Genomic DNA, 26,299 nt, shown 5'->3' on the forward strand with positions numbered 1-26,299 from the left:
GCTCACCCAGTCTGACTTTAAATGTTGATTCATGTTCTTGACTACATTCTTAACCTATTTGAAATATGAATTCTGTGTATGTAAGAATCCTATGTTGTGTTTGTGCTGCCTGAAGAAAAAATGCAATACAATATTAACCTTCTAATATTGTGTAAAACTGACAAGCAAACATCATGTGACATCAGCTTGATAATGATTTAAAAAATTGCACACTTTTCATCTGGTTTGGTAGTGTTCATCTTCAGCACATTCTTACTTTTAATAAAACGTGTAACTATGATGTGCTTGCTTTAACAAGCATGGGAAGAGCTTGAAAGCTCTTGCAGGGAAAATTGCGATAGCTTTCTCTTGCAAAAACAAAACTTTCTTGCTTACATAAGCAAGGGGATTATGCTACCCTTCATCTTCACATAAAAGAAAGTGGATAGGTCTCCGTTACAGATAATAGTTCTTCCTACAGCTAGGGGGAATATAGCATGTATTGATTAATATATATCCAAGCTTGCAAGTTGTAAGTGAAGGTGGCTTCAATAGCTAAAACAGATGAGGCTATCCCTGTTGGAACTGCATCAGAGATATCCCAACATGTGGGATTGGCTCTAGCCAGCATAGTTAAGAGATTGTAAAGGATCATTTGTAACCACTTTGTTTAAAAACTGTGCTCTCAAGGGTAGAGTATGGCCTTTCTCCACAAGGCCATGAGCAAGGATGGCTACAGTTCTGCTTTACTTCTGTGTTTGACTCAGAAGAGTTTTCAGTTCATTACATTTCACTCATTATTTCAGTTCTCTGAGATACATGTATTAGGACTTGGATGATAATATATATAGTTGCAATCATTTATTTTTTCAGTCTTGTCAGGAGAACTGCTGGTTGAAACCATTCAATCTTTTGGTAGAACCACAATAGGACAGATAACTTGGTTAGCTTGTATCTATCAAGAAGTCTGTTAACATCAGTCACTATTAAGAAACAGTTAAAAATAAGGATCTGTATCTCTAGATGAGGACCGAAGTACAAATCTGTTCAATTAGGCATGAAACCTATCACTGCATATTCTTATGCATTTATCAGCTCAACATTTAACTACACTCTTCAGAGCAACTCCATTATCTTTGCATTTAGCTTGCATGAAGCTGTCTTTTTAAATCCTTTCCCCCTTAATGGCTCACTGCACATTACTGAAGTTAATATTTGTAAAAGGAATTCATAAGGAAGAGAAACATTTTTGTTTGCCCCAGGTTGGCAGAAGAAGACCTTTTAACTGTAAAATGTAGAAAAAAATAACTTTTCACTTCAAGAAGCTGAACAACTGTATAGAGGAAAAGGGCTGGAATAGGAGCTACACAAAAACAAAGCTAAATCTCTTTTCACTGGGCATTTAACTTTGATCACCCTACCTGATAATCTCTGTTTGACTAAAGAATAACATTTCAGAGAGCTAAAACGGGGCCCAGAGGATACAGATAAGGCCACCGCTGCTTTCCCCACCTCGGTCTAGCAACAACAACCGGCCCGGCCCGCCCTGAGGGTCAAACCTACAGGGAGAAGAGGGTCCCTCAGCTGCACCCAACGCTGCCACTTTAAACCGTGGGATTTTTTTTTTCCCTGCTTTCGTAGCTCCACATAGCGTTGGTGGGATGAAACGAGTCAGCTCCGCGCGGCCCCGGCGCAGCGCCCGGGCACACCGGGGCCTCCCGGGCGGGGGGAAGCCGGGGGCTCGCTGCTTCCCAAAACCGGCGCGGGGGAAGCAGGCAGAGAAAGTACAGCTCCGCCTGCGGGAAGCCCCGCGGCGCTCGCTTTGGTTTTCCTCCTCCCCCCCAGCCTTTGCAAAGGCGGGTCGGTGGTGAGATAAGGAAGGGCGAGAGCGGAGGGCTGGGGGCGCGCAGGGGGCTTAGGAGTGCGCGGTGCAGCAGCCCCCCTCGCCGCCCCCTCCTTGCCAGGGGTGCTGGAGGGGTCTGTGCCGCGGTGCGCCCGGCTCCCCCCCGGGAAACCCCAGGCCCCGGCTCCCTGTGGAGGAAGAAGCCGCGGCGGCCCAGGCATCAGCCCCCTCCCTCGTCCCTGCAGTCCTGGCACGGCAGCGCTGCAGAAACCCGCATCCACTTGATCCAGGAAGGCTTTGGCCTCTCGGTGATACTCGATGTCCAACACAGCAAGTGTTTTATTCCTCCCTCCCTCTTTCGCCTCCCCTCCCCTTCTTTTTCCCAAACCCTGGCTGGCACGGACCCTGTTGCTGCCACGTTTTAGCCACCTCAACTTCCAACTGCTGTGTTGAAACAAAATTAGGTGACCCGCTGGCTGTTGGTCCAGGACACGGAGATGCCGAGGCGGCCCGCGCATGGGGGGGACGGCCGAGCTCTCTCCCCCGCTCCCTGCTCCCCCCCTGCGCCGCCCCGCAAAATCAGCTCGCAGCGACCTGCCGGCCCCGCCGCGGGCTCCGGGCCCCCGGTGCCGCTCGCCGCTCTCCCCCCCGGGAGCGTCCGGGCCGAGCACAGGGGCGGGACGCGGCCCCGCCGCCGCCTCCGACACCCGCTTCCCACCCGGGGAGCGCTGGGCGCCGCCCGCCCCCGCGCGCTGCGAAGTGGGGACGTGTTCTCGCTGCTTTTTTATTTATTTGGTGAACAATTAAGCGGGGCATTGTTCCTTTTGTAGGTGGGAGAGCTACAAAACCCAAGCGACATAGCCCAGAATTAGAGGTTGGCAGATTAGGAGGCATTGCTGGACCTAGGGAGCATGGTAACATTTAAAAAGAAAACGACTCTGCCGCTTCAAGGGAGTCTGTCAAAATAAACCCCACACATAATTTCTTCTAAATATGGGGGCTGATATGTTATATTTGCTGTCTGGCAAGCGATCAATATATACCCACTCGCACAATGAGGAGAAACCGCATCCAGTGAAGTTCGGCAAGAAGAGGGGCATAATAAGGCGGAGGTCAAAAAACTTCTCTACCTCGGCAAGAGAGAATTTCTCCTCACTGAAAACTCACGGTGAGGGAGGGCAGAGGGATAACCCGTGACCGGGTGGCTCGGTGCCGCCCGCCTCGGAGCCCGCCGGCGCCCCGGGACAGTCCCGCGGGCTCGGGGCGGGCGTGCGGGATCCCGCGCTAGGGGGCGCAGCAGCCCCCCGGCCTAGCTGCCCCCACCGGGGGGCGCGGGGGTGCTGGGGGGGGCGGGCCGCACTTCCCCCGCGGGGCCCCGCGCAGCCGCCCGCTGCGCTGCCCCTGCTGTCTGCGCGCGGCGGGCGCGGCGGCGGCTCCCCGCTGCGGCGCGGCGCCCCGCGTAGCGGCCCGCTCTGCCGCGGGAGGGCCGCGGCTCGGCGGCTTCGCCGGGGGCGGCCCCGGGGCGGCGTTTCGGAGCGCCGGGGGGTCCCGGGCGGGGCCGGCATCGCCGCGCCTGGCTGCGGCCGCGCTGGCGGCGCCGCCTCGCCGCGCCTCGCCGCGCCTCGCCGCGCCGCGGAGGGGCGGCGCTGCCCGTCCGCGCTCCCCCGCCCGGTGCCCCCGCGCCGTCTCCGGGAAGGGCGCGGGGAGCCCCTGGCTGCCCGCGGCGCGGCGGCGGCTCGGTGGGATGCGGCGCTAGCGGCCCCGAGGCGACGCCGCGGGCATCCGAGCGCGACCGGCCGGGGCTGCGGCGAGACCATGGGCGCCGGGGTCGGGGGCGCGCCGGCCGGGCTCCCTGCGCGCTCCGGCTGAGCCCGGAGATGCCCCGGCCTCTTTGGGAAATATTTTGGAAATCGCTCGGAGAGGTCCGAGGAGAACGAGCGGCTCTGCGTTTCGCCAGCCGAGAGGAGGTCGCCCGGCGGGAGCACACAGGCAAGTGAGTGCCCCTTTTCGTTGTCCTTGCGCTGCATTACCGTCATCTCGAGTGACTTTTTTTGCAGCTTTTGGTTTCCTGCTCGCGGTTTTGGAGGCAGCGGCCCCAGCTGTAGCTTTGGCTCCCCGGCGTTTCGGTGCAGGAGGTTTGTGGCCGGGGTCGCAGCGCGCCTGGTGCAACTCCGCCGAAGTACGGCGTGGGCAGCCCTCCGGTGCAGGACTTGGCGTGCAGCAGCGGTAAAGCACAGCGACAAAGTAATCCTGTGCTGCCCACTTCTGCACCTGTAAGAAATGATGCATTATATGTGCTAATATAAAATGTCTTCAGCTTTGTGCTATGCTATAACTAAATTGTAGGAGTCCCTTTATTGCTTTCCAGCAGTGGCTCTGGGAGCAGAGAGGCAGGGTATGTGTGCAAACATTTCAGACCTGTTTATGGGTTAAGGTAGTGAACCTAGAGAGTTTTGACTTTTATGCCTTTAACTTTCTTGTGTCTTGCCTGCTGATTTTCTTTTTCTCTGAGATGCCGTTGCTGTGAGGATGTGGTTTCCCCAGCCTTGTTTGTTTGCTTTAGCCCATGGATATTTACTGCTCTGCTTGACATTGCCATGAAACAAAAAGTTGACTGCAGTATATCTCAGTATACAGAGCAGGCAAGGTACTAATTCTGCTCTTGGAAGAACTCCACTTCAAAGGAGCAGACCCACAGAGCTGTAATCTCTTGCTAAAAACTCAAAGATCTCAGAACAGACCAGTCACACTGCAAAGAATGATTTCTTCTGGTCACCTTTCAGCACATATAGTGTATGAGCTAACCAGCCTGCCTTCCTGTATCTACGAAACATCTGTCTCTGAAAGATAGGGAATAAAGAGGTGGATTCTGGGCAGGTTTGGGAGAAGGCAGAACTTCAAACCATGTTTAATTAAGTTTACTCTTACTGATTTCCTTGGTGTCTTCTCTATGAGTCTGAAAACAACAATCTTTTACAGTGACCTTGATGTACATCCTGGTCTAACACAAAAGCATCACAGAATAAAAGGAGTTGCACAAATTTATAGCTGAGCTCTGGCATTTCACTAAGAGCTCAGTGAGTTCCAGTGAACATGGTAGTTTGAGCAGAGGCACTGGGCATGGTGAGTGTGTGGACTTGGGGAAATAACTCTGTAAGAGTGACAAAAGTATAAGATGCAGTGTTGGAAGCATGTGTTCCTGCAGAAATGTCAAGGTGTGTGAAATGTTTGTTGAGTTTTGGATTTTTTTTCTCTAATCAAAGAGATCTCTAGCAAAATGAGTGTCTGTGTGGCGGGGGGTGGGGGGGCAGGGGGCTCAGAGCTTCCCAGGTTAATGCACTTTGATTTGCCAGCACTTGTCCTCTGGGAGGCTGTAAGGAAGGGATCTTCTTGTGGACTGATATGCACATTTCACATGGATGCAAAATTAACATAACAGGATTAAAAGGTATTGTGTTGGCAGTACTGTGAACATGTAACTATCTCAAGTTTATAGCAAAAAGTAAGCCTTTCGCATAATGGTGGATGAAGTTCACTGTGGGTAAGCAGTGGGAGAGGAATGTCACTTTGTTTCAGTGCAGTTTCAGGAGAGCTTTACTGTGGTTCATATTTCTGATTTTGAAGATACTGTGAAACAGAATTAAAATAACTGTTGCTAGGCACTGGGGCACAAACCTGTCCATTGTTTAAAACACTAAGCTGCTTTTTGTGGCTTATCAAAAAATGTGTATTTTTTATCAAAGCATACTTATGGGTTTATTGTAGTAATTCCTTCCTCTGTTGCAGAGTGGCAGGCTTTCACTAAGTGTGTGCAAAGGAGATCATAAAACACTGAAGCGTGCACTGAGCTGGAATTCATATGGGCTATACATTACATTGATGGTTTACAAAATTAACATAAGTAACTGCTTATACCTGAGTATACAGATAAGTGGTATTTGAAAATTGTATCAGCTCTGCCACTTCTGATGCAAGTTACAGAGCCCTTTTTTTCCTTTTCATTTGGTCTTTCAAACTAATCTAATGCTATACTCACTCTTTGCCTGGAGAAGAAGAAAACATAATTTAATGATGTATCATTTGGCTTTTGCAGTATCTTGTCCCATAGCTCTGAGATAATCTAATGAAGGTCCCCATCACTGAATTAAAGAACATGATGTTCTAGACTTTCATTTACAGCCAGATTTTCATTCTGCTTTATGGCCGAAGAACCGAGTTTTCACAGAGTCTGGTAGAAAAAAGAAACATTTTTTTTTCTGTTAAAAATTTGAAAAGGGGAAAGAAAGACCTGAGGTCTTTAAGGAAATAATTACAAAACAACAACTTCTAAGATACTGACCAAAACCCTTTATTTTTGCATGTTTTCTTTCTCTTTGAATTGGTACTTATCAGAAAGCCTTTCTGCATATTATGCTTCATATTAAAATGCATGTAGTGCTTAATTTTAAAAATTCAGGAGTCTCCGTCATACAGTTTACTGTAAGGTTGTTCTAGTATTCTCTTTAATGCTCTATATCCTAGTTTGCTTGTATCTTTTGAATCAGTACTATATTCAACTTTATGGCATGCACTTTTATTTTTATACTATGCAAATTAATAGAGAAGGTGTTGATTTGATTTAGAAAGTCCAGGGCAAGCTCAGAGATTGCATTCCTTTGTTAATTTTGTTATGATTGCTCAGACATGCTGTTTGGCTTGTCAGACATAACCTTCATGAATTGACAAAATACCTGTAAGTAAAACTGAACATATCAGCAGTTAAGGAAGGCTAGTCAGTCCAACTCAGCTGAATGTGTTGTTTCTATTTATTCATCTTCAATCAAATATTAAAAAAAGTAGCCTGTTCTTGGTTCTTCTTCACTCTGAAGTGCTTGAATAAGTACCATTTCTTCATGCTTGTAATTCAGCACTGGTCCTTGTGCCTGAGCTCCTGGGAAAACTGTGATACTGTCAAACACTAATCATCACCAGGTTTACTTGCATGCATTGTTTAAAAAGGTGAGGAATTGTAGCAAATAATAAGTGCCAAATGGATTTAATGTATAGTCTTTCTTGTCTCTTCTCATGCCTGTGCTTTCAGTTCAGGTCACCAGAGACAGGATTAGGTGGGTGGAATCCCAGTTTAAGTCTGCTGCATCAACGTGTACCTCTGACAGTCTACTGTGATGTTGTCTCAGCATGGTTACACACCTGACTTTCTGTATTTGCCCTGAGTTTTATCTACCATAACTGGAAGAGTCAGGAAGTCTTACTGTCATTGTGGCCAACCTAAATTTTCTGCCTTCCTATTCTAGGTCAGAGGAAGGAGAGAAAGCATATGTATTAAAAATAAATAAATAAATAAATAAAAGAGAGAGAAAAAAAGTATAAATCATATCTCAAAGATACAACTGGAATCAACAGCAGCGAATGCAGTGGAGGCACTGTTGGTGAAATTCGCATGAATATTTAATTATCAAAGGGAGGAATTATCCATCTAGAGGGATGGATTTAGTGAGTGATGTGTCTACTCTTTATGAAGAAGAGAAGCTATGTGATATGGAAACAAAGCTTTCTGTGTTTTGGTACACTGCACTTCAGATGTGGCTGTCACTCATTTGGCATTCTGAGCTTTCGTCTTCAATAATTAGTTTGAGTTGGCCAAAAGAGGTGGAGCGCTCAGTTGCATGATGAGAGTCTCAAAGTGCAGGAGCCGGAGGCTGAGCTGTTTCTTGAGGACTTGGCCCCACTGATTTATTAAAATAATTGGTAGAGGGATAATAATAATAATAATAATAATAATAAAGTGTTTGGCATGAGATTAATTTCATGACATGTTCTCCAGTTAACGTTGGGTAGCACTGGACAAAAAAGTTCTTTGCTGTAACAATATCCTGAGAGTAATAGTTGTTATGAGTTACATAAGTGTAATTGTTCTAAAAGATGAGGTTTTGCATATAAGACCAAAACATGTTTAAATTATATTGTTGGGCAAGTTTTGCTGCTCTGCTCAGGTATTCAGAATGACTTCAGTGATAAGGAACGGGTGGCTTGTGTAGGGCAGCGCTGTGGCCTTTCACTGTAAAAAGCAGGAGGTCTCCCATGCCAGGAGCTGAACACCACGTGTCCATTTTGTTGTGAGAGGGGAACTGACCCTACCCTGAATGGCACAAGCCTTGCAACAGAGCTAAATACTGAAACTGATGCTTAACACAATTCATTTCATTGGCTACTGAAATTCCTATGTGAGATGTGGTGGAGGGAAAGGAGATGGATGATGGTTTACTGCTTTAATATTTACACTGATACAGCATCTGTGAAAGAGCTCATGGTTTCAGAGTTGCCATGAGTGCAATTGATTGTTGGCTCAAACGATTATTCTGCAAATAGTTGTGATCTTTATATAATATCAAGATTGTTGGAATTTTTTGCTATGGAAAACTTATTACTTCTTGTTAGATATGGGTGTTCCTTGCCTTGTTGGGTGAGATCTTGGTTCAACAGTCTGTTTCAAACCTTTAAAGCTGATGACATTGAAACACTTTCAAAGTGTTCATTGCTTGAAGCTTCTGAGATAGTGTTAGCAGAGAAGCAACAGTTTGTCAGATTATTCTGAACTTTGGGTTTATTACAAGTTTTTGTTCAATCTCAACATCTTGTTTCAAATAGCAGGCAATTTACTGGCTTTTTTGTGGATGTCAGAAATAACTCTGTTTAAGTAAATTTTATGTTGCTTTTTGTAAAATAATTTAAATAGACTTACATTTAACTGTGAACAAAGGCTGTGTGAATAAAACAAAACACATGCCTTTTTTTTCCTCTGTCTGTTATGTTAAATTAATTTAATAGAATATATCTATCCAGAAAGAAGTAAGAATGGGAGTGTTGTTGAGACATTACTTTTTTTTTCGTCATTCTCTCCAAAGCTGAAGGGAATTTGAGATCATCCTGTACAGATGACAGACTCTAGCCAGTGATAGTAGTCCCACCTTCTGATTCTTTTCTTGGCATCTAAGATTATTGTGCTATTTTTATTGAATTCAATGGAAAATTCTGTGATTTTTCAACAGCTATAATGCTAAGGTCTCAGAAATCTTCTCAAAGCTTGATATTCATTCAAGATAAAATTATTATTATTTGACTTACTATGAAACATTAATTCTTAATCACAGAATTGTTGCTGAAATTCCCCTTATGAAATGCTTTGATGCTAATTCTAAATATATCTTTATTTAAAATTATGTGAAATAGCTTTTTCTAGTTGTTCCACATAGTAAAATGTTTTAATTGACTATTTTAACAGTTGTGAATAATGAACTGTATGTTTCAGCTTCTGCAACACAAGTGGGCATTGATTTTCTTTGGCTTGCTTTTGACTCCTAAAGAAGTAAAGCAATTAAAATTATGCTTGCAAGAGAACTCTTTTCTCTCTTTCCTATCATTTTATATATATTCTAAACAGCATTTGAGAACTGATCTAAGTTAATCAGATTTTGTTTAAGTGAAAAAGGAGAGGAAAATCATCAACTCTACAGTTGTCTGGAAGCTGTAGATTTTATCACACGCAGCTGTCTGCCTCTATCCATTACCAGTCTGCATCACAGCTGTACGTCCCCGGATGCAGAAGAATTCACAGACAATTCTTCATACAAATGTTTTAATCAGTTATTAAATTGCATACATTTTTGCAGCAATATATTGTTATTGCCGATGCAGAGCAGTTGTTGTGTAATAAAACATACACCAATGCATACATAGAACTCTTCACTGAAGATAGATTTTGAATAAAAATCAGCATCAGGGCTGTGTCCCTATGGGTTTTCAAATTTGGAGTGTCTTTATTCTGATTCTATGGATTATGTGTTTTGCTTTTTTATGGAACAACTTTATGAACACAGAGTGTACTATATAATAAAAAGTACTCTTTTCAAAATCAGCTTTAGGCTTTATAAAATGGAGAAATGGATTTAAAAGCAATCTGTGGTTATAGTTCCAAGAAACTGGGGCTGTTAACACATTATGAATGTGACATGATTGGCTACCGTCAGGGGTGCAGTTAGTAGCAGGGCTCCCTGTTGGCAAACTAAGCAACTCTATTAATGTAAGTGCAAAAATAACTACTTTATTTCTTTTTCAGCTGAAGCAACTTCTCAGTCAAATACAGTGACATTCATGAAAGAATTTCAATGGAAAAAGCTTGCTGTAACTGTGCTAGCAGTTTGTAAGCAAAGTATAGAGAAATCATGACATCATCTGAAGATTATCACCTCTCATTTTCCTTTAAATTACTGAGATAGGGAAAGACCTTCTTGGATGATTGAGTGCACAAGAACAGAATTTCTGCACCATGTCATTAGTCTTTCAGCTAGTTAATTCTTAAGCCTCTGTACTAATGGTTCATCAGATGTTTCCTTTTACAAGTTATTGTATTATGCAGTTGTGAGGTTGTCTCAGTTTTTTCTTCTGGTGTCTTAATTGAAATTGCCTAAATTTCATATTATTAATCTCATTTATGCAGCATGTTTTCATTACATTAAATAGCTTCCTAGTAAGAGGAAACTGAGAGTCTCACTGATTAGTGTTTATACATTCTTCTTGTTGTATTAGTATCTAGCTTCTGAAAATCGCTTATATACGTATATTTTTGCCAGTTGTTATCTTACTTTTAAAATAGCAACTTCCTGTTTTTGGAAGATGGACTGTGTAGTTATTTATTGCATGCTTTGACTAATGGAGAAATCCAGTTTTCAATATTTGTGATTTGGTACTCCTGTTTACCTCAATATCCCTACTCAACATGCCCTTTCATGTACATCTTATTACCTCTTTTTTCACCTCTTCATGATGATATTATAGTCCCTTGCTTATTAATGTTCCTGTGTTACTTTTTTCTGAAATGAAAATCTCAAGGTTAATATGCAACCTTATTTCTTTTCCTCATGTAATATAGTTTCCATCCTGTTGATTGTTTTCTCAAGTCTGTGATTCTGTAGTTTTTGTGCTCTGCTTCTGTGCGTCTGTATACAATTCTGTAAAAATTAATATATTATCCTTTGCATTCTGCTTGTTTGCACAACTGAGTCTGTGACTTTTCCTTTTTGAAATCAGGATTTGGTTTTGGCTTTTATAATTACTCTTTGTTATTACATATTAGCTGCAATTGTATAACTACAGCAAAGGCATCCTTTTTCATGGAAAAGCATTTTGGGAAATTGGAAAAGAACATATTTTGGGGATCAGCTCAGTATTGACAAATTGCAAGAACATCACACAGATTTTGTGACGGAGGTATATGGAAGAAAGTATAGGATGCAGGAATAGTGGAGAAATCTTTCTGTGGTAAAATATGTGCTCAGATGGTGTTTTCTGTTATTTTTTTGTTTCTGCCTTCCTTCTTTTTATCTTACTGAAATGAACCTCTGCTGGACTTTGCTATCAGTTTTCAGGAGGAAGTCTAGTGAAGCCAGTAGATTCAAGGCAGACTGTAGGTAGCGAATCCAATAAGAGTAATCTGGACAAGCTTCTTGCACCCCCCCCCCCCCACCAAAATGATTTAATGAATTTTCAGGCTGGCACAGCTCCCTGCTAAGCTCCTGATGCCTAAAGGGGTTTTGTATTGCGTGATGGCATGTTTCAGGTGAAGAGTTTGTCTCCAGTAGATACAGACCAACACTTTTGCAAGAGGCAGTCCTCAGAATATAGCAGTGACTACACCCAATTATGTTATTTTCTAACAAACTTGTATTGTAAGAGTGTTTGCTGTGATAGATTCAAGCAGGAATGCCTTTTCATGGTTTTATTGTGTTCAGTGTCAAGAGATGTTTATATTCTTGGAGCATTATGGACTGATGCCTTCCTATCCTGCAAAAGTATACTAGAGAAGAATCAAATATGTTTTCTACTGGGTAATAACAGGGAAGAATTAAGTCCTGATCTGAAGTGCCTACTTGAGAAATATCCCCAGACAGTGTGTGTGCACTCTAGTATGAATGGGGACAAGATATGATAACTTGCCACAAGAAATCACAGTAAGCTATTTGGTGCACATATGTACACCTTTCTTCTAAATGTGCAGTTATTGACCTCAGACATTATAACTGTGGAGAGAGAGAGACCTTTGATGGGAATTCCTCACCCTAACTATGCATCCTACGGGTAACATCAGTGATAAAGCCAGGAGGTATTTGAGCCTCAATACTGAAACCCTAAAGTAAGCTAACAGCACCTTTTTTCTACTTCTCTCTTAAAGGAAGTTATTTAAATAAAGCTCTCTTTATGTTGGCAAAATGTTTACCAGATACAGTAGCAGCTTTTAATGGCTTATTATTATGTTATGCTATGAAGTGCATCAGTAATGACCATTAAGCAGATAGAGTGACAACCTCCTTGTGTTATAAGATGCAGATAAGATGTCACCTGCAGGTGTTCATTAGAAAGAACAGCAGTAAGTGTTTAAGGATACTGATAGGGAATGCTGCTATTTTTCACTCTGGATTTTTTTTCCTGCCTTAACTCTTAGCAGCATAAAATGAAATAACTCTTTCCCTGCTAGCTACTGCTAGGATGTTACCTGACACCATGTATGCATGTGTATACAGCAGTATGCATTCTTTACAGTTATTTGATGGCCACGGGACTGTTATCCTGATACCACCAGTAATTGGGGTAGTAAACATAAACAGACTGTGTGAAAGAAAGCAGAAAATACAGTGGATTTGCTTCTGCATTCTTTATGCTGTGATAGAGAGAGGCTATACATGACTCTTATAAAGAGGAAAGGGTGAGTAGCTGCATTTCTAGAGGAGGTAGCGCCTGTCTCAGCAAACATCTTGCTTCTGTCCTTCTTACAGCTCTCTGTCCTTGAGGGGAAAGAGTGGTGCTTCCCCAGATTGTACTTGTTCAGGAATTGAAATATATCCTTGAAATACAGACCTGCTGTTAATGCACAGGAGCTCTGCCAGAAGCACGTTGCCTGTCCATCTGAGAATTGTTTGGGAAAGACTGAAGCTTTTGTTGTAGTCCAGAACTCCTGTCCTGGAGCGTCCCATAAGCTCCCTATATTTAAAGTAGGACCTCATGCGCAGGAAATCGGTGACGTCCTTAAACAGACTATAGCAATCATATCACTCACATCTACAGGCCCATTTGAGCATGTAGCTGGGATGCTCTTAAGGCTATCTGAGACTTGGCCTCTTAATGCACAGGAAGCAAAGTAGAAATTGAAGCCCTCAGATTGTCTCATGTCTCATAGGCAGCATGCAAAGGTGAAATAAAGAGCATCAGGATTTCTCTTCCTTTTTGCTCTCTCATACAATATATGCATGTGTCTCTGGCCCAAGATAAATGCTACAATAAATTGGGCTGTATGCACACACCTGTTTTTACAATAGGCTCTACAGTGCCCAAAAATCTGTGGAGACTAAGCAGAGTTATGGATCTTATTTCACAACTCTAATTTCCTTAGAGAAATTGCCTGGGCACCTTGCTTTCCAGCTAGTAGAGCTGGAACAAATAGCTAGAACCACCTCTAAAGGCAACATTAAAGGTATAAAATTGTGATTATGAGGTTTCTAAATTCTAATTCCACTTCTGAGAAAGTAGATGAGAAGGAAGCTACTTTCATGGATCAAGCGTCAATATTGCTTCAGTTATAAAGTGACACACCAGATAATTTGCTGCCATAAAATGAGGAATATAAGTTTTTTCTTTTCTGGATGGTGAAAAGTATTTTAGATCTTTCTACAGACAGAATCTGTCTGCAGGCATTTAAAGTGCTGGGGAAAAAAGAAAAAGCTCTACACAAAAACTCAAAGAAAGTTTTGCAATTACAGCAAAATACTACGTTCTGCAGGTTTATGGCATGTAGATAGTTGGAAATGCTACTGGAGGGAAAGCTAGTCCTTTTTTTAAATATGCATCTGTAGCGGTAACCTATATTTATGAATGTATAAACTGTTCTGCTGTGTTCAAAACCTATAGTTTTGCCCAAAACACCAAACTGTTTGCTCGTCAAAGCTTTTTGTTAGCTAAGCTTAAAAAGAAGATGTAATTATATAAATACCATCTTTTATTTAAAAGATCTTTTTAACACCATCCATATGGAATACACTCTTGTATTTAGAAATTATGAGGAAAAAACCCTGAAAACATACTTTTTCAATACCACAGAGTAGCATTAGACATCAAAATTACAGTCTTTTGTACAAGCTGATTGTTTTCACACTACTGGGGCACATTTGGGATGCAGATTAAGGGCAGTATTTGACCTTTGAATTTTTGACTATGCAAACAAATCCAGCAAAGTGAGTACATGTGCAAGATGTTCTAGATTACGAGTAAAGCTGTATACTAATAACACCTGTCTACGCAGCCTGTGATTTATGATGAGAGTCCCTCTAGAGACTGCCAGTCAAATATCTGGAGTGATATATTGTTTAAAAGTGTAAGATAAAGGAAAGCAAAAATCAACAAGAAAGTAACGTATAAAAATAATTACTGTAGGCAAAATCATAGCTCAGGGCCATATGCAGCCATAGGCTGGCTTGGGAACCTGCATAGCCAGGTGTCTTATTACCAAACATGCAGAAAGGACTGTGCATGATATACTGAATAATGCTAATTGAGAAGGGACATTTGCCCTCTCAGTTGTTCCACTGCTTTTCCTGCCCCTCCTGGATCCACACATCAGGTTGAATTTAAGCTCTGGACCTATGGAGAATCTCTGGATCTAGCATGTAAATATTCATAGCAATGCTACATGACACTGGTTCCAGTAGCATCCTGTTTGTGTGTAGTGGATGAATGGGAGATTGGTCAAAGAGTTGTCTTCCTCTCAACTCCAGTATCTTGTCTTTTTTTCATCAGATCTGATCATGTTTGTTTATTTGATAGAACAGGTCCAGTATTTTTTAAAATGGATTCTAATGGCTATACTTACCAGGTTGTAAAAGTTCATATTTTAAGTCAGTGATGGTTTTGATTTTTCATCTGCTTGTGTATATGGCATTATTTATGCAGTGCTGTGTGGTAGAGTCAAGTAGAGACCTGAGAAGATCCTGAATTATCTTTTGTGCCTAAGTCTAGCATCCAGGAGACAACCTGAATATTTAACCAAACAACAAAAAAAAGATCTTATTGTTACGGGTTATAAAATATAAAGAAGTTTTTTTTTTAAGATGGAAGACTTGATGCTTTGCATGCAGCAGGTGTCCAAAGTGAGGGATATTGCTCCCCATAATCGAAAGGCTTCTCACTCCTGTAGTTGCTGGAATGGGGACATGGCATGTTGTTCCCTCTGTATACATAAATGCTTCTTGGGATAATCTTCCTCCCAGTCTTACTGCTGATTTCTCTAGCAGCCTGCATATGCTTGCTTAGAACAATAATGCAAAAGTTTTTTTCAGGGCATGACAGGCATGGCATGTGACCGAATCAGCTCTGCCTTCCTTGGCCAGGGAGAGGGTGTTCCTCTACAGCAGACTCAGTTTTCATTAGTCTGGGAAGTCTTTGATTTGCTGAAGTACACAAGGCAGTTTCTAAAGATGAAATGATTTATACGACTGTCCCTTCTGTCTAAGTAGTTACCTGTTATCTCGGGCCTTGCTGGAGTGTTCCCTTTAAAAGAAAGTAGGTGATGCGTATCAGAGATTTATGTGGTGACATCCTTTTTATTTACAAAGATTGAACATAATATTTCCCATTACACAGCAGTGAGCACACTGCAGATAGCTATTTGCAGAGAAAACCCACTTGCTGCCTTTGCAGCGAGCATTGTGCCCCACAAAGCTTGGGCTCCATTTCCTCTTGCATTGGTGCAATGTCTCTTCCTATCTCCCTCTCTACGTTCTGTGGCGGATCAATCCTTGAGCTCCCATGTTTGCAGTCAGCCAGCACTGGGAAGGTCATGCATTAGGTTCATCCTGGCCATCTCTTTGGGTGGTAGCTGCTTCCAGGCGAGTGTGTAATTAGCCTTGATTAGATCTGAAAGAAGGGGGCTTAGCATGCTCATAGGATTCGTAGTACTGAGACTTACTTGGCAGAAGCTCTTGACATCTCAAGCACAGTAATCCTACAGTGGCATGATACAATGATATAAAAATAAATAGAAGAAGAAATGGTGAGTGCCTGAATGGAGAATGTTTCTATGATGTTCACACGCACAGCAGTCAGCACAGAGTCTGTGCCTCTTTGAATGAGGTAAAAGATGCCATCACAATAGAAGTAAAAATAACTTTTGAATTATACAGACTGTTGTCAGCTGTTTTGTAAAACTTCAGGTACAACATTTATATCCATTACTGATTACACATAAATTTATACAGATAATATATTTTTCTTAAATCACCAGGAAGTTGACTTTTTGCTTTCAGCCAACTTTTTCCTGAAGGGATGACAGAGTTGGTAATTTGAGACCAGCTAATGATTTTAAGATGGCCCCTAGTTAGACCATCACATTTATGATATTTTTCCCCCAGTATTTCCCCAATATTTCCATTGTGGAAATCCTCTACAGGTTTATCACATAACTATATATATTTATAACGTGTATGTGTGTATATGTGTATTTGTTCTATGCACACATGCACACGCACAAACATGTTAACGTGATATACTAAGTACTCTTGTCAGCCTTGATAGTGGTGGAATTTGGAAATCTATAGTAAACCCATCTTTGATCATGACAATGGCCACATTACATGTTCTTGTGGCTTCTTTTGGACTTCTATAATGCACACGGTTGCCTGTGCCTGTATTGACATTGACTCTCTTTCAGGTAATCTTTGTAATGCTGTGTACTTCCTCAAATCTATTCAGGACTCGCAAGTAAGGATCATCCTTCTGGCCTATTATTCTGACTATATTTAATCTTCTCTTTACATGTCTCTTCTGGTTCCTGTCTTCTCTCATGTCAAACTCTTTGTTTTCAAGGGTTTTACTTAGTAAAACTGTGTCTTAGGCTCTGTATTTAAGAGTTTACTGAAATTTTTGTTGTCCAGTGTCCAGTGTCTGAATTGCCCTTTCTGTTCCTTGAAACTTCCATGATATATATTTTTCTGTCTCATATGAAAGTAAAAATGCTCTCCTTATAACTTGTGAATCTGCTTTTATAACCTTCAATTGTCATCTTAACTTCTACTAGGATGTTTGCAGATCACTTTTATCTGGAACTGATTTCAAGCCTAAATGAGAAATTTTGTTCAGCAGCTCATTTTGACTAGTTTTATATAATTCAGTGAGATCTTAACATATAATTTTTGAGCATGAAGCTTTGCCTTTTTTTCCATTTTTTTTATCCTGCTAATCTGATAATAGAATTCACTAATGTATGCAGTTGTGTATTAAAACATCCTGTCAGAGAGCATGAAAATAATATTTCATGTTTCAATAGCTACACTTGAATATTTAATTCACAGCTATTTAACTTATATTTTTTCAGTGAAATTGTGAAGCCTGCTTGATGTGAGTGTTTTCAGACACTTGCCTCAAGGCAATACATCCCAGACAAGGACAGATTAGCTGGAAATTTACTTTCAGTTTGATAAAATCACTTTGTTTTTGTTTATGGATGAGTCTTCATTATTTGTTGAAGAGTCATGACAGTGGTTAGTGTTAGGTTCCTTAGGCCTAAACCTGTTCCCATGGCTCAGCAATAGAAAATTCAAAGTGTTGGGAGTTTACTTTAAAAATACAGCAAGAAGACTTAAAACAGCTTGAACAAATGAAATTATAAATATTGGTTTGAAGGTACAGTACCTTAAAGAAGTGAGTTGCTGGAGAGAAATTTTACTCTAGAGTCCATGCTATGATGATACAGTGAGTGGGGAGACCCAAAAAGAAGATTTGGTTTCTGTTGTGTTCTGTCTTTGGGTTATACTACATATTCACTTCCTCAAAGTTTGTAATCCAAATACAACATTATCAGCAAACATACTGTTTGAAGAAAGGAGAGGCGAAAACTTTTTAGCTAATGAGAACCTGGGCTGGAAGGTTGCTTAATTGGTGGATTTTGCAGGCTGATCAGAAGCCATGTGAACAACTGATAAAAAAAAAAAAAACTGAGGGTAAAACATTAATAATACAATTTGCAAAAAAATCTCAACAGGCCAATTTAACTATGTGAGTGGTTTTTGTTAGTGACATCTAAGTAAATTTAAATACTGTAAGTTGTTTTAATTAAAATCTAGTTATTTCATTTTGGCAATGTCAAGTCTACTGAATAGAGCAAGATCTTAATTGTGAACTAGAACTTTTGAATTAGATTTGCTGTGTGATCACCACATAGGCTTGAGCAAGTCACATAAATTTCTTTTGGCTCATTTATTGCATTTGACTTAAATTCATACTTCATAAGCACACGGGTTAGTACTTTGAAGCTTCATTAATGAATGGTTATATAGAGACTTATTTCCATTATTTGAATACAGTGGAGGTATATAGCATGTTAGATATTTATTTACATGCATTTTTGGTTTCTTGGAAATATTTTGCATGATCTAGTTTGTGTGTCTAATTTGTGTAGACTGGAAGTCATTGTTTCCTCTGATATATTATTCCCTTTTAAAAGAACATTGGACAAACCTCAAAAATAATTTGATTTGTTGTGGGATTTTTTAAAATGAATCTGCCTATATCTATTCTTGACATAAATTACATTTGAGATGAAGTTATATTTGCTCATTTTCCAGTCTCTATCTTAATTGATACTCTCCAAGGAAGAACACTTGGAGGTCTTAGGATTCACATACGGTAATGAGCACTCGAAGGATTCTCTCAGCAAGAGCTTTGCCTATGAATAGTCAGAACTGATAAATAATTTTATTTTTATAATATAATACTGTAGAAGAAAAAGGGGACTTTCTATGTAGAGATCTATAAGTTCTCCTAACAAATTGTGAGTTTTTTTGTATTTAAAGACAGCTGAACATATGGCATAGTAATCCAGGCATTTTAGTACAATACGACAGTTCTGACTTCCTTTTCTTGCTTTAGTGTTTAGTTGCGAGACAACTATAATTGCATATATTTTTAGTTATGATGCAGTGCTACATTTTTCTGGTTATGGGAAAGAATTAAAGCAAACTCAAATGTGAGTAATTTGAATGAAAGTGAGGAGATAGCCTAGTATGAAGCCATGTTATGTTAAGGTCTTCCACCTTTTCCACATCAAGTACTTTTTTTCTTTTGGCTCTCAGACTTAGGATAGCAGATTGTGATTTTTTAATTTATTTGTGCAATACCAACTGAGACTGAGTTATTTTAAAGATTAAACTGAAAATTTTCTGTAATTGTATATTATTATTTAGAGGATATTTGCACTGGCTGAGCCATCATATTGGTCCATTTTGTTTGTTTACTTGCTATTTTCATTACAGAAAACTTAGAAATGCCTTAGTGGTAGGGGAGACTATAACTGCAATCAGCTATGTGTGTGTGTGTATGTGTTTTTATATGTGTATCATATTTACATATATATGTGAGTTTAAGCCAAAATTGTACTGACACTAATGCAGGTCTCTGGCTTCAGCATGGGCCAACACAGACTTGCACATCACTCACCTTTGTGCAGCATAAATACTAAAACTCTTGCTTTGCTCATAATTACAGCTGTGGGTAGTCGTCTTGCTGGTGCATAGTATTTTGAGAGGATATTATTAACTTACAGAAATAAAGCTGCTATTCATAAGAATCATCTGCTTCGATAAGAAACGAGAAGGGGGGAGGCTAAGATGACTTATACCATCTACCAAATATGCACATTCTGGCAAGGCCTCTAATGTATTTGGAATATTCTTTGGTTTATTCTGCTTACACAGTAATTTTCATTGTAGTAACAGTGCAAGAGATTTGTCCCCCTTTAAAAAAAATACAGAGTGAAGAAGAACCATCTGTCAAGATCCTGTCTCTCCCACAGCACCTTCTCAGTGACTCACTGTGTTGGGTGAATCAGCGAGCAGTTGTATTAATCACTGATGTGAGATATTAGACCACTTACAACTTATTATGTTTTGCTATGCTTGCAGACAATATATGCTCGTTATCAAAGATTTAGAGTGCCGTTGCTTCTGTCTTCTGCAGTTGTCTTATTGTAAGGCAACAACTATGATTGGTACTCAGACTGGCTCTCCTTTAGGGCCATGCTTTGCTCATTAAGAAGCTGCTGTTTCAATGCAGTATTTTAGCATAGCATTATAGATTACACAATGTTGTCTGTTTGCAGGGAATAAAACATGCAAAAACACAATGGATTACATTTATTAAATAGTCCTATGGTCCCACCACTATGGTACCTTAGTGCCTCCACAGCAGCTAATCTCTCATTCTATGAGCAGGGCTTTCCTTTGTCTTCACTTTATTTTGAGGTGGTAGTCCATTTGAGGTTTTCTGTCAAGAATAACAGCTCATATCTGTTGTGGATGCATTAATTGCCAGTAGTATTAAAAATGGAGTCTGTTTTATCCAGCTACACATTTGCACAAAACTTTAGGAACTTTTATTGCTGATACTGCTTCCTCTATGGCCCATTTTTCTGAAGTTAACTGAGGAAGAGGCTGCAAGCACATAAATGCTTTTGGAGGTGTTCAGGCACTCAGGTATGGTCTCACATATTCACTCATGTGGGGGCATATGTGCAGCATGATAACGCAAACTTCCTTTTCTAGGCAATCAAATGAAAGAATAATGACAACTGCACCAACATGTCTGTGTGTTTTCTGCTGCACTCTGGAAGTTTTGTGTACTATGTTGTATTTTATAGAGTAAAACGATTGTGAATTTTGGAAAACATATTGTGGGCCCTAGTTAAAGCTTTTTGTGGCCAAGTTGGTACCTGTGATACGCTTGGGGAATGCCATTCATTAAAATGGTTGGGAATATGACACATAGGGTTCCATTAATTTTGATGAGTACTTTTTGAGTTGTAAGTCAGACTGAAAGAATTACTTTAGTGTTCAGCAAAAGGAAGCCATGAGCAGTGGCAGTAGACATTTTGCAAAGAAATTGGTTGGATGAAAGACTGAAAAGCTTCTGCCACATAATTCTGGGTTCTACAGTTCATCATTATCCCATCAAAAAGATTAAAGCAATTTAGAGCTTAGAAGCATTAAACCAGAGCTGTCCAACAAAACGTCCAAAGGCACAGAGGAGTACTCAAACCTGATTCAAATGCACAGTGATAAAATTCTAGAACTGCTATTTACGATTAAACATCTATTACCATTTTTTTACTTTTTGCTTTCTTCTGATTGACATATGTCTGTCTTCCATGCCAGATTTCCAGTCTTTGGAAGAATAGCTAATATTTCTCATTCTTACAGAGAGGAGTAGAATCACTTTGTACTGTTTCATTCTTGTGGCAGTGACATAGAGGATTATGTGGTAGAGTTTTTTGCTTGCTGATTGGAAATACAAATTTTTCCTCTTCAAGCTTTACAGTTGTTTTGGTGATACCTAACATGCGACCAGGATCTTAAGAAAAATTACAAAATTTATTGCCCCTGCATTTTGGGGGAAGAGGTTGCTCCTAGAATTATTTTAATCCTGATATTCATGCAGTGCTCTTGAGAATTAAATGTAGCACTCGACTTACATTTTTAAATTATGTTAAACAATTTATGGCTAGATCGGAGGGAAAAACATCTCACTGCTAGCAAAACTGGCACATTTTGTAAATTGACTTCTTGCTTTCTCTTGGTTTCTGTGCAAATAAAAGGCAGTGTGATCTCTGAAGGTGTAAAATTTTCTTGTCTAGCTGAGTGTATTTGCTGTAAAAAGACTAAAAGTTCACTGTGATAAATTCTAGTAGAATTATGCTCCTGGCAAAATATTAGTGTATGTTATGTATCCCCGGGGAAACTGAGAGTCTTATTAAACTTGGGAATGCTGAAACACATTTGTGCACACAAATTTTTGGAAGTGCAAAAAGAAGTGTGAGTGTGCCAATATGGTCTGTACTCCAGAGATTTGTCATAAACCCTGTAAAGAGGGAAGCTACCCAAATATATCTCAAAGGTCTGTGTAAAGGGCAAAAAGAAATCTGAAAGATATGTAATTTAGCTTGGACATTTGATTGTAGTGAGAACTGAATGCATATGTGTAGCAATATGTGTAGCAAATATGAAAGGTAAGAAATGGGATCACTTGTATTTTTTTTATACATTCAAAGACTGCTAATCTTAGAGGTTAATTATAAACAAATAACAGCACTAGTACTCAGAAAATCTTGTAAGCACATCCATGTCATTAACAAATAGGACAATATTTGTTTTTACCAAGAAGACTATCTATATCTATATCTATATCTATATCTATATCTATATCTATATCTGTGTCTCTCTCTCTCTATTTTTTTAATAAGCAGTAGTTAAACATACTGGTGGATTTACATTCCTTTTATGTCTTTATACATAAGTAGCCTGTGTTGCTGAATATATAATTCCTCTTTCTTATGTTTTTCATCTTCTACTTAGCCACTCAGTGTACTTTATAGTCAACTAGAAAAAATAATTTTGCTTTTTCTAGTTGCAGCAACTGAGTGGTAAGTAGGAACTATTATTCTATGGTAAAGTAACTTTCATTTACCAAAGGTTGACGTATCACTAGCTTAAAGTTGAGAAACAGGTCAGGCAACTAAGTTTAGAACACAAATGAAAATAGTGAGCAGTGAGTAATAAATTTGTAGCTCACTGAAAAAGATAAGCTAAATTCATGGGATCTGAAGCCAAGAGCAGTGCTACAGGGAATATATAATGCACTGTGATATCATTTCCAGTGGTAGCTTTACGAACAAGAGGGTAGAACATATTAACAATTATGCCAATGGCTGGGACTAAATTGAATTATAACTGCATTAACTGTACTAACAGTTTCACCCTTTTCCTTTCCCTTCCAATTATTATGAAATTATTTGCTTTCAACACAAAAAGAAAGCAAAATAGTACTAAGTGAGCATATCGTTCACCCTTGACTATAATGGTCATTCATTGGTTAATGTGGGTAATTATCTTTTGGGAAAACACAGATTTATTTGGTGACATCTAGCCTAGGGCCTAAAACAAATGAAAGGCAAATATCCAGCTGAGCAATGATGACATTAGTCATTTTTAAACATCCATACTAAAAAAAGATTAAGGTTGAGCAAAACACTTCTGGTTGTGTTTTGGTTTTTTTTCTGTCCCCCACTGGAGGAATTTACTAGGATTCCTCTTATAAGCTCCTGAGTGTTAATTGATTGAAATGGAAAATGATTCCTCTATAAAGTGGCATTAAATTATCATATCAGAATAGTAGAATTCAGCACGTTCTGCACTCACTGTTCTGTGCGCCTGGTGTTCAGATGCAGTCCTCTGTACTATGGGCCCTTATGAACTGCATTTCAAAACAATCTGAATTACATCCAAGACCAAAGAAGTCGTAATCCATTTTATTCCCACTACCGATTTCCTTGACAAAACATATTCTTGATAGATCTCTTGACTGATAAAATTGATTAAGCTTCTGTAAATGAGGAATGAAGCATAAACTACGAAAACGTCACCTAAAGCACTGGAACAAGACATGTGGATGAACTGAATTTACTTTTCACAGTCAAACAGGCACTCGTACTATCAGTGCTAAACCTGAAAAGGGTTTTTGCTCCTGACCACTACTTTGTGAATTGGAATCTTATGAGAGAATGCAATTAATCCTGAATAGTTTTAGATGGCCTGGAATATTTCTGTTATAATTGACTACATTTGTTAAAGAAAATAGAAGGCTACCTTTTACTTTTAGTAATTCTTAAAGTGTCAGCATTTTTGACTCTTGCACTTCTTGTCTTGTGGTGGTGATAATTTTATTAACAATACCTAGTTTATCTATACTTATCTATCTTCTTCTACACCTTGTATATATATAAATTTTTAAAAAACTTTTTCAACTTATTGTTCTTTATTTTGCATGCTGTTAACATGATTTCAGTGTTTTTTAACCTTTATTTTCCCTGCAGTTATCTTTTTTTTCCTCCTGATTTTTCTTTGGTTTACCTATGACTTAAATTTTACTTACCTCCTTTACTTCCTTTCCCCATTTCTTTGTGTTTTAACATTTTCTATACCTCTTTCATCACTTTTTTTTTGTCTTCTTGGATAATGGCGGTCATGGAAATGGTCATGTCTGAAAAAAGATTCTTTGGGTATGTCATGGAATGGCAGTATTTCAAATGGAATTTTCAGAGGTAGAACTGTGAAACAGTAAGCAACAAAGCTAGTTAAAGAGCTTCATCTCATCAAAAAACATTACACAGCTATTTTCAGCTTGACCACAATGGAAAATAGAACCAGTCAACCAGTACAAATTTAGGTTTAATAGGTACTATGAGTAAGGGAAAAAGAAAAAAAGAAACATTAGTGAACAGCAAGAGTTCATGCTAAAAATGCAGATCACTGATGGGGTTCCAACCTTGACAGTGCCCCTCCATCCTCATTCCCATTTCTATCTAGCATTCTTTGGGGTTGCTGAGAAAATGCTGTCATCCAGGAAATTCTTTTATCTTTTGTGGCTTTGCTGTGTTCATCCATGCTTTTTTATCACAGAGGTAGTTTTCTTTTCATTTCATGATCAGTGAGTCTGGAAGGGATAGACCTTGATATAACTTGGACCACTTTGTAGAAAAAAAGCTTCCTTGTCATGGCTAGGTCAAATGGTCCCCTCCCATGGATCTCCTGTTCTGACAAGTGTTAAATGTATGATAAGGTGCTTATGAACTTTAAAAACTGCTTTATATTTTTATTTTACACTCTCTTGTAGTATCTCCCTAAGAAGGACTTCTGTATTTATTATAACTTCCATTAATTGCATAGCATTTGGTTACTGATTTGACATGGGTGACATAATCTGAAGGGATCAGAGCAAGTGTTAACCATCATAAGGGAAACAGGACTGAAAAGCTGATACCAGAAAGGCAGTTTTGGTGTGTGTGGTGTTTTTTGAGTTAAAGCTGGTGCGTGGAGGAAAGGGAGGTTGTGTTCATCTGTGGTTAGGGCTGCCCAAGAGCAGTGAAACCAGGAACGCGGTACCAACCTTCCCTTGCAGCCATGCCACGGGAGTTTGAGGGATGCTATCTGGTGGGTGGTGCTGCTGCAGTAACTGTGTTGGGTGCCGCTCACGCCTGCAGTGATCCTGCCAGATGCGTCACCCTCCAAACTGAGCAAGCTCTAGTGAATTCTGGAAAACACTGGGACATGTATCTGATTTTTACTTCACTCCTGTCTGCCTAGCTTCCTTGCTTGCAGAGGAGGTGGCAGTACATAAGGATCGACTCCTGTGTGCATTCAGATACTCTATTATTTACTTAAATGTTTGCACTGGAATATAAATCAGTGGGTGTAACTTGGCCTCTGTACAGTAAGTTAATGTGATCAATAACTCACAACTGACAGCTCCTTTTCCTTTCTTGTGCTTTTATCTTATTCTCTGGATTTCCTGGTTATACTATAAGTGGTCCTTTTAAAACCTCTTGCCATCTCTGCAAAAAAAGATGATAAATTGTCTAGCATCTTTCTGTGTACTGTATGACATTCTGTTCTTCTAAATAATTTACTAGCAAAGAAATTGCTATGAAAGTGTGGCTCTGGTTTCTTTGAAACATTTATCTTGACAATTTATGATCCTTGACAAAATATTTTTCTTGTCTCCAAGAACAAAAATGAAGCAAGGGGCAGATTTTGATATTGCATGAGTGGGTTCGCACAACTTTTACATACCTGTAAGTAAAAAGAGATTTGGATCACAACTAAGCAAAGCTGAATCACCTCAGTTGAAATGGTGGATTCTGTAAATTTTGAAGGCAGTATAAAAGAGTCGAAATGCAAAGTAGGCGTGGGAAATTGTCAGTGAAGCTGTCTGAAAACTTGGTATGTTTTGAAGACTACACAACATAACCTGTTGCATGTTTGTCCCTGTTAATTTACTGTCTTGATCAGAACTCTATATAGAGCCCAATTTCAATGTTTTGTGAATCTTTATCAATTAATTCGAACATTTTGACAGTCATTTTGGTTTCTACAAAGTGATGTGAAAATAATAAGTTGTGATTTCTTAGAAAGGTATTTTGGGATGATCAATCTGTTTGAAGGTCCCAAAGAGACACTCACATTCTGTTGGTTCAACAGAAACTGGGAAATTATCCAGCTAACCACCTTTGCATTACTCTCGCCTGATACACATCAGTTACAGTTGTTGTCACACACACACACACACACACACTTTTTTTAAACCACACTCTTATACTCAATTTTTAGTCTAGAGTTTGGCCTCATGAAAACCAGGAATTTGCTCTTGGAATCACTGCCTTCCCTGGTTTTGGAGTTAAAAGGTAAAAACTGGAAGCCTCCTCTGCATGTAATTCGCACCCACCGAGGTATGTGTTTTAACTGAACATTCATTAAGATGATGCAAAGTGCTGTGTTGTGTTAACAGTAAATGTTGAGGTATATTCTGAACCGCTCTAAGCTATTTTGTATC

General features: G+C 39.8%; 1 protein-coding gene across 1 annotated transcript in view; it reads left to right on the forward strand.

Moving 5' to 3' along the window:
- The first annotated feature begins 3,649 nt into the window (after nt 1-3,649).
- Nucleotides 3,650-26,299, forward strand: part of SNTG1 (syntrophin gamma 1) — a 352,899-nt gene continuing 330,249 nt past the window's right edge. Inside the window, exon 1 of the mRNA XM_013954658.2 lies at nt 3,650-3,815. The gene's annotated coding sequence lies outside the window, so the exon portion shown is untranslated. The remainder of the gene's footprint in view (nt 3,816-26,299) is intronic.

Source organism: Apteryx mantelli, chromosome 2, assembly GCF_036417845.1.
Source record: "Apteryx mantelli isolate bAptMan1 chromosome 2, bAptMan1.hap1, whole genome shotgun sequence".
NCBI lineage: Eukaryota > Metazoa > Chordata > Aves > Apterygiformes > Apterygidae > Apteryx > Apteryx mantelli.